Raw genomic sequence first — 7,621 nt, 5'->3', positions numbered from 1 at the left:
TCATAAGACTTTATTGTTTATATTCACAGATTAATTAGGATGTCAGCCTACATGGCCTGAAGTGCTATGTCTTGGTAGATAAATAACAGTGTTCTAGATATGGCTTCACAATTTATTAACTGCATTATCTTAGCTATGATGCTGAACTGCTCCTGAGTCTGCTCCTGAGTCGTGGTTTAATAAAATACAGGGAGGTCAAGTAATGCCCATCTCATGGAAGGATTGGAACTTCAAAGAGATAATGCATGGAAAAAAAGTTTGCAAATTCAAAAGTCTGGAGATATACTAAAGAATGTTTTAATCTGTGTATCTGAGTCCATTTGGTGTTCCTAGAACAGAACATCTGAGGCTGGATAATTTATAAAGAAATAGGTTTATTTGGTTCATGAATTGGGTGACTGAAAGTCCAGGAGCATGCCATCAATCTCTGCTTGGCTTCTGGAGAGAGCGTTTTTCTGTGTCACAATGTGGTGAAGAGGCAGAAGGAAAAGTAGGTGCAAGCAAAGAGGCCAAGCATGAGACACAACCTCAATTTGCAACAACACAGTTTCACCAGGACTAATCCATTCCTGAGAAAACTAATCCAGTCTCATAAAAAGACATTAATCTCACTTTATGACCTAATCATCTCTGTAGAGTATCACCTCCCAACATTGCCACAATGGAAATTAAGGTTCCTACGTGAGCTTTGGTGGGAAACACTCAAACCACAGCACTGTGCAACAAAATTGAGCACTCGTTGAATGCTATTTATTAACGCCACTATAGACATAAAATACTCATGTTTTAACTTATAGTGAAAGCTTTTTGATGGGAGAAATCCATATATCATTATTACTAAGTCGTGTTTTAAAGTATAGGTCTAGGAGTACATTTGATATTCAACACGTTTGTTTAGTGTTCAGTGAATGATTACTCTTCTCTCTGCACAACACTTTCTAATCTTCTGGTTTCTTTTATGTTTTTTATTACAAAAAGAAATGTACATAAATGATCACTTCACACAATAAAATTAAGTTGACAATGTAAATGATGTGATTTATTACTGCATAAAATATCTGAATTCAAATCCTGGCTTTGCCACTCACACAATTTTTGAGTAAGTTGCCTAGCTTCTCTTTGTCTCTCTTTTTTTTTTCTAGTAAAATATTTTTTATTATTTTTTATTTTATTATTTTTATTTTACTACTAGTAAAGATTTTTTAAAATTATTATTATTATACTTTAAGTTCTAGGGTACATGTGCATAACGTGCAGGTTTGTTACATATGTATACCTGTGCCATGTTGGCGTGCCGCACCCATCAACTCGTCAGCACCCATCAACTCGTCATTTACATCAGGTATAACTCCCAGTGCCATCCCTCCCTGCTCCCCGCTCCCCGTGATAGGCCCTGGTGTATGATGTTCCCCTTCCCGAGTCCAAGTGATCTCATTGTTCAGTTCCCACCTATGAGTGAGAACATGCGGTGTTTGGTTTTCTGTTCTTGCGATAGTTTGCTGAGAATGATGGTTTCCAACTGCATCCATGTCCTCAGAAATAATGCCACACATCTACAGCCATCTGATCTTTGACAAACCTCAGAAAAACAAGAAATGGGGAAAGGATTCCCTATTTAATAAATGGTGCTGGGAAAATTGGGTAGCCATAAGTAGAAAGCTGAAACTGGATCCTTTCCTTACTCCTTATACGAAAATTAATTCAAGATGGATTAGAGACTTAAATGTTAGACCTAATACCATAAAAACCCTAGAAGAAAACCTAGGTAATACCATCCAGGACATACGCATGGGCAAGGACTTCATGTCTAAAACTCTTTGTCCCTTTCTTAACTTAAAACTATGCTTTTCTCCATTATTCAACTGTAGAATGGAGGTACAAATAGTTTTCTCAGGGAGTTTTCAAATGGCCAAATGACTTAAGGTATGTGAAATATATAACACAGTGCTTTGCTTAGCACAAAATATTTGAACAATAAATTCTGCATTCCCTTATCTCCCTTCTGCCAATGTTGTCTCTTCCCTTGAAGGATGTGAGAGCATGGATGTTCTCACTACCTAATTGTTGATGGCATATTTTCCTGTAACCATCTCTGATTTTAACGATTATAGATATAGAGGAGGTATGTCACAATGAGTGGCTAGAAGGAAGATTTTCTTTTTAAAGTTTATATATTTTTATAAAAACAATAGCCTTGGTTGTCCCTGCTTGATAATTCCCACAGCATCCTCCTAGCTACAGATAAAAGGACTTTCTACTTCATAACAAGAAGGTTGTTTGATGTCATTTGGAAATTTTTAAAGAACCCTATGGAAGGAAATCTAGAAATAAAATAACAGTGGCTGAATCTCAGGAGTTTCAGAGTGAAACAATACTTTATTTCTGTTCACAGGAAACTTCACCATTCAAATGAATTCACTTTTCATACAGCAGCTCCTCAATTTCAGACAGAATGTTGAAAACTGGGCACATTAAATCAGAACAAAAACACTTTTGAAAACATCTTTGCAAAAGTACAATTTTGGCACAAAAAGAAGAGAATCAAGAAGGTGAACAAAATCAAAATGGAATTCAGTTCAAAGGAGACAAGTTCTCAGGTGGTTAGTTATTTGTGAAACTTGCAAAGTACCAATCAAAGGGGGAGACTATACCCATCAGTGCATATTGTTCCATAATAACTCTGATTCACTCTTTCAAACATTTAGAGTCAAGCAATTATAGGGGCCAAGGATCGTATTTTGTAGAAAACGGAGGACATAGAATTGATGGTAGCAAGCATATTTATCAGAAGTCTTTCTTCATTCCTCTCTATTCTTTTGAATCCTCTCTCTTCTTCATGGCCTCTTTCCATGCCCTACTGCATCTACAAAGCATTCCCTGACCACCGTGCCTAACCATGTTTCCTTACTCTTTCAAAATCTGCGAAGAAAGATTCTCTGCATTGTTTAGGGCTGTTCCATGTAGTAAAGTATTGGCTCTGGACTCCAGACTCCATGGATTGAATCCCCGGCACTTGCTAATTGTGAAATCTTAGGTGACGTTATTTAAATTTTTGTACATACATTTTTTCACCTATAGAATGGGGATATTGTTAGTATAATAAATTTAACTGATAAAGGTTAAATGAGTTAAGGATGGCAACACACATCAAAAAGTACCAGAAGTGTGGTTAATAGTACACCCTGCGTTAGTTATTTTTAGTTAATATGACCATTCTACGTTCATTGGTTTCAGACCTAGAGCTGTGTAATCTTTCTAAAAGCAAATTTATCTTAGCCACCTGATGCTGCAACTCATTCAATAATTTTACTAATCTTTAGAAGGAAGCCCAAACTTCTTAACATGATGTTATGGTGAGCAATGCACACCTCCCCCCACCACCCAAAAACCATTCACACCCTAACACTGGAACCTATGAATATGTTATATTCCATGACAACAGGGGCTTTGCATGTCTACTATGGGTATGAAGCTTGACATTATCCTGGATTATTCAGTCTAAGCGAGTGTGTCCTTTCCTGCCTATGGTTATGAGAGAGAGACTGATGATGGAGAAAGGTCAGAGAGATGGAGGAAATGAGGCCACATACCACTGAGTACAGGCAGAATCTAAAAGATGGGAAAGGGAAGGAAAGTGATTCTCCCACAGAGCCTCCAGAAGAGAATGTAACCCTGCAGATACCTTGCTTATTAGTCCAGGTAAATCCTATGCCAAACTTCTGATCTAATGTACTGTCAGATAATATATTTGTGTTGTTTTAAGCCATTAAGTTTGTGGTAATTTGTTAGAGCAGCCATAGGAAACCAATACATGTGATATACACAGCCTTTGAGGTTTCATGCTTGTCTTCTTCTCAGCCTACTTTCAGGGCCCTGGAGAACAAGATGGGAGAGAGGGTCTGAGGCCAATGGCCAAGCTTCTTTGTGTATAGGCAGCATTCTCATGGGTCTGATGGTGTATTTCCAGGAAAGAGACAATGCAATTATAAGGATAATGAATAGATGTCTGGTGCAGAATGAAGGGAAGGAGAAGAGGATGAGAGAATTTTAAGATGTTTTCAGATAGTCCCTTGGTTTACATGTCCTTACAATGCCCAGATCTGCAAATATGATAGATTGTCACTCCCATGATTACAGTTGTTTATATAGCCAAGGAGATTTTTCAGATGTGATGAATCTCCCAAATCAGTTGATCTTAGAGAAATCATCTGAATGAGGCTTACTTTATTACATGAGCCTTTTGAATATGGATCTAGAGATCAGAGTAAGAGGAAGTAAGAGATTGAAATCTTGAGAAAGACTTCACATGTCTTTGCCTTTGAAGCTGGTTTCCAGCAAGGAACTGGGGACCTCAGTTCTGCAACCACCATAATTCTGCTAGGAATTTGAATGAGTGCTAAAGTGGACCCTTTCCCAGAGCCTCCAGAAAGAATCACTACCCTGGAAACTGTGATACTCTGAGCAGGGCAACTGTTGTGGTTGGGCCATGCTTCTACATACAGAACTATGATTTCATAAATGGTTGTTGTATCAAGCTGGTCAATGTAGGGAAATTGTGACATAGCAATAGAAAATGAATACAGGGGACAAGCTAAAGCTGCAATGGCACTTCACCCCAAGTTGCCCTCAGAATATAATGCAACTGGCGCCATAAGGAGTTTAATTTCAACCCAGTGTAACGTGTGACTAAGGGCCTGGACTTTGAGGTCAGAGAGTCCCAGGTCAAATAATGGCTTGATTCTTGACTACCTGCGTAAACTTGAAAAAATTACTTAACTTCCCTAAGCCTGAGTCTGCACACATGGCTGTGATGAGGATTAAATGAGATGATTCACATAACAGATTTTGCCTGATTCCTGTTACACAAAGAGTTTGATCAAAGGTGGTTATGATAGGTCTTCGTCCTCTTCTTCTTATCATCGTTTCCCTATCCCCCCTTTCTTTCTGTTGAAACTTCCCAGTACAATTGGAAAAGAATAGCAGTCAATCCTCTGGGAAGATGAAAAGGAGCAGGTTGCAAAGATTCTTGAATGCAAAGCTAAAAAAATTTACTCTGTTCAGTAGGCAACAGAAAAATCAGTCACATATTTTAACAGAGTAATTATTTTTTAGTTATTTATTTATAAATTAATAACTAGAAAGGCCTCACTCTGTAGTCCAGGCTTGATTATAGTGGCATGATCACAGCTCACTGCATTTTTGAACTCCTGGGCTCAAGTGATCCTCCCACTTTAGCCTCCAGAGTAACTGGGACTATAGTTGTGTGCCACCCTACCCAGCTAAAGAGAAATTGCTTTGAAGTTTCATTATATATACTGCAAGAGATATGTGATCTCTACATGTTTTGTTTTCTCAACTATAACATTAGAAATATATGAAGACCTACCTACCTCATACAATTGAGTAAATTAATACATGCAAAATGCATAGAAAAAGTGTCTTAGATGGTAAAGATTCAATAAGTGGAATTTTAATCTACTTATTTACTTATTCATTGTCCAATATTTAGCAATGGTGTCAGAAAATGTTCTAGGAGTTGAGGATATATTTGGAGAAAGAAACAAACTTCGTGAATCTGACGTTATGGTAGTAGTATTCAAACAATGAATTGAAATGTACTTTTTAAAGTGTGTGTGTGTGCACGCGCACATGTGCATGCATGTAGCATGTTAGGTGGTGACAAATGTTCCAGAGAAAAGAAGACAAAATTTATAAAAGGGAATCAAGAATGTCAGGGAAGGAGCAAGGCAGACAGGCTTCAAGTGTAAATGGATTATTCAGGAAGTTCTTACTGGGAGAATGACATTTAACCAAGACTGAATGGAAGAGGGAGAGTGCAAGCTATGAGACTTTCTAGGGGAAGAGCATTGCAGGTAGAGCGAAGAGTTAGAGCTCTAACTGGGAGCCCACCAGACATGTATAAGGAATAGCAAGGAAGCCAACAGGACTGAAGTAGATGTGGCCAAAGGGCAGAGGGAGGGCCAAAGGAGAAGAAGCCATTGAATTAGAAGGAGAGGTAAGATTTTGTAAGTACCTCATTGCCACTGTGTTAGAATTTGGGCTCTGAGTCTGCTAGATGAGGAGCTGTTCATCGTTGCTAAGCAGAGGAGGAAGGAACACAGTCTGGCCTATATTTTGACAGCATCAGGCTGGATGCTGTGCTACAAATCGATGTAGGAGGATGAGATCTGAACCACTGAGACAAGTTAAAATAATTGAGTAGTATTTCAAATAGTATAAACGTTAAACTTCAACTACAGGTTTTAAACAAAATATTTGTTTTGGAAATCAAAATCTGCTTGCCCCAATGAATAATTTAATACATTTTGTGTAGCTGAATTAGTTTTCTTTCTCTCTCTCTTGAAATAATACAGGTAATAGATCTTTCTTATTCACAGCTCTTTGTAAATTACATGAAATTCAGCCAGCGTTTAAAGCTGGATTAAAATGCTGGCTGCCTCGTCCTCTGTTAACATTTGCTTTGTTCAGAACGTGACTACTGGATGAAGGATCAGGATGATTCAGAAAAGAAATGTATAGCATTTGTAAAGGACTTGAATGATAAATTACTGAGCATTCCCAAAATGCCAGCATCACATCACAGATCTCCTTACCTGGACTGAGGCAGCATCCAGGGTTAATCATTTCTTCTTTGGGTGCCTGGGTAGTAGAGTCTGAAATACAGGAATATCTAAGACATCGGTGGCTCTTGAGACTTTCTTTCAGCTGTGAAGTTTAGAAAGGAACAGATTTGTTACTCTGACTCACTCCATCGTTGATGGCAATACCAAATATTTATTATTTCTCTTGTTAAATGTAGACATTTAAACATTAAGCATTTATTGAGACTCTGTTATACATTAAGCACAATGCTAGGCATTGTGGTAATTTGTATTTGAATTTTAATCCTGCTTTTTAAAAGCTATACGTCCTTAGGAAAATTTTAATTCAGCCTAGCCTCAATTTTCTTATTATTTAAAGTCAGTAGAGGCAATTTCTGGCAATATGGCAGAGAAAACTTGAATAGATTCCCCTTCTACAGTCCTGTGATAAAGTTATAAAAGTTCTGGCAAAATATTTTCAATATTTTGAAAACATTAAACAATTTTAGATTAAAAAATATTTTTAAATACAAACCAATTTCTATGTAAATATATGTTGATATCCAAATTCAAAATAAAGCAAAATATACATGTGAAAAAAATGTAGATAGAACTCAAAGTCATAATAATAAGGACCACTGGATACCATGGCAAAACCTAGAGGTGTTGGTCTCATTTAAAAGACAGAATGAGACACAGGATTAAGATGGTGGATAGGAAGTAGGACTAGCTTTCAGCTCCCACTTGGATGGACAGAGCAGTGTATGGAGACATATAGTGAACTTTTGCTCCAAGAACCTCAGGAAAATAACAGGAAATCTGAAAGAATTCACAGACCCCTGGAATGAACTGCATCACCACTGCAGGCTCCCCAAGATGTCAAAAATCTGTGAATCTGCTTGCTTTCTCACTGGGGAGGCTTGTGGTCTAGGGCAACTTCTCAACCCTGGTCACTGGCTACCTGGAAATAGACTTGGTGCTCTTGGAGAGGCACAGTTGGAGTGACACCAGCCTTTAGG

General features: G+C 37.8%; 1 long non-coding RNA gene across 1 annotated transcript; it reads right to left on the bottom strand.

Annotated features, from left to right (window-relative positions):
• Positions 1-2,356: 2,356 nt before the first annotated feature.
• LOC108585843 lies at positions 2,357-7,154 on the bottom strand. The gene is made up of 2 exons (XR_001902346.3): positions 6,615-7,154; positions 2,357-3,072 (listed from the first exon to the last, which is right to left on the bottom strand). It is a non-coding gene; the product is annotated as an uncharacterized LOC108585843 (long non-coding RNA).
• Positions 7,155-7,621: the final 467 nt, after the last annotated feature.

Source organism: Papio anubis, chromosome 3 (genome assembly GCF_008728515.1).
Source record: "Papio anubis isolate 15944 chromosome 3, Panubis1.0, whole genome shotgun sequence".
Taxonomy (NCBI): Eukaryota; Metazoa; Chordata; class Mammalia; order Primates; family Cercopithecidae; genus Papio; species Papio anubis.
Note: the sequence above shows the minus strand (reverse complement) of the source record. Positions and strands in the feature narration are given on the sequence as shown.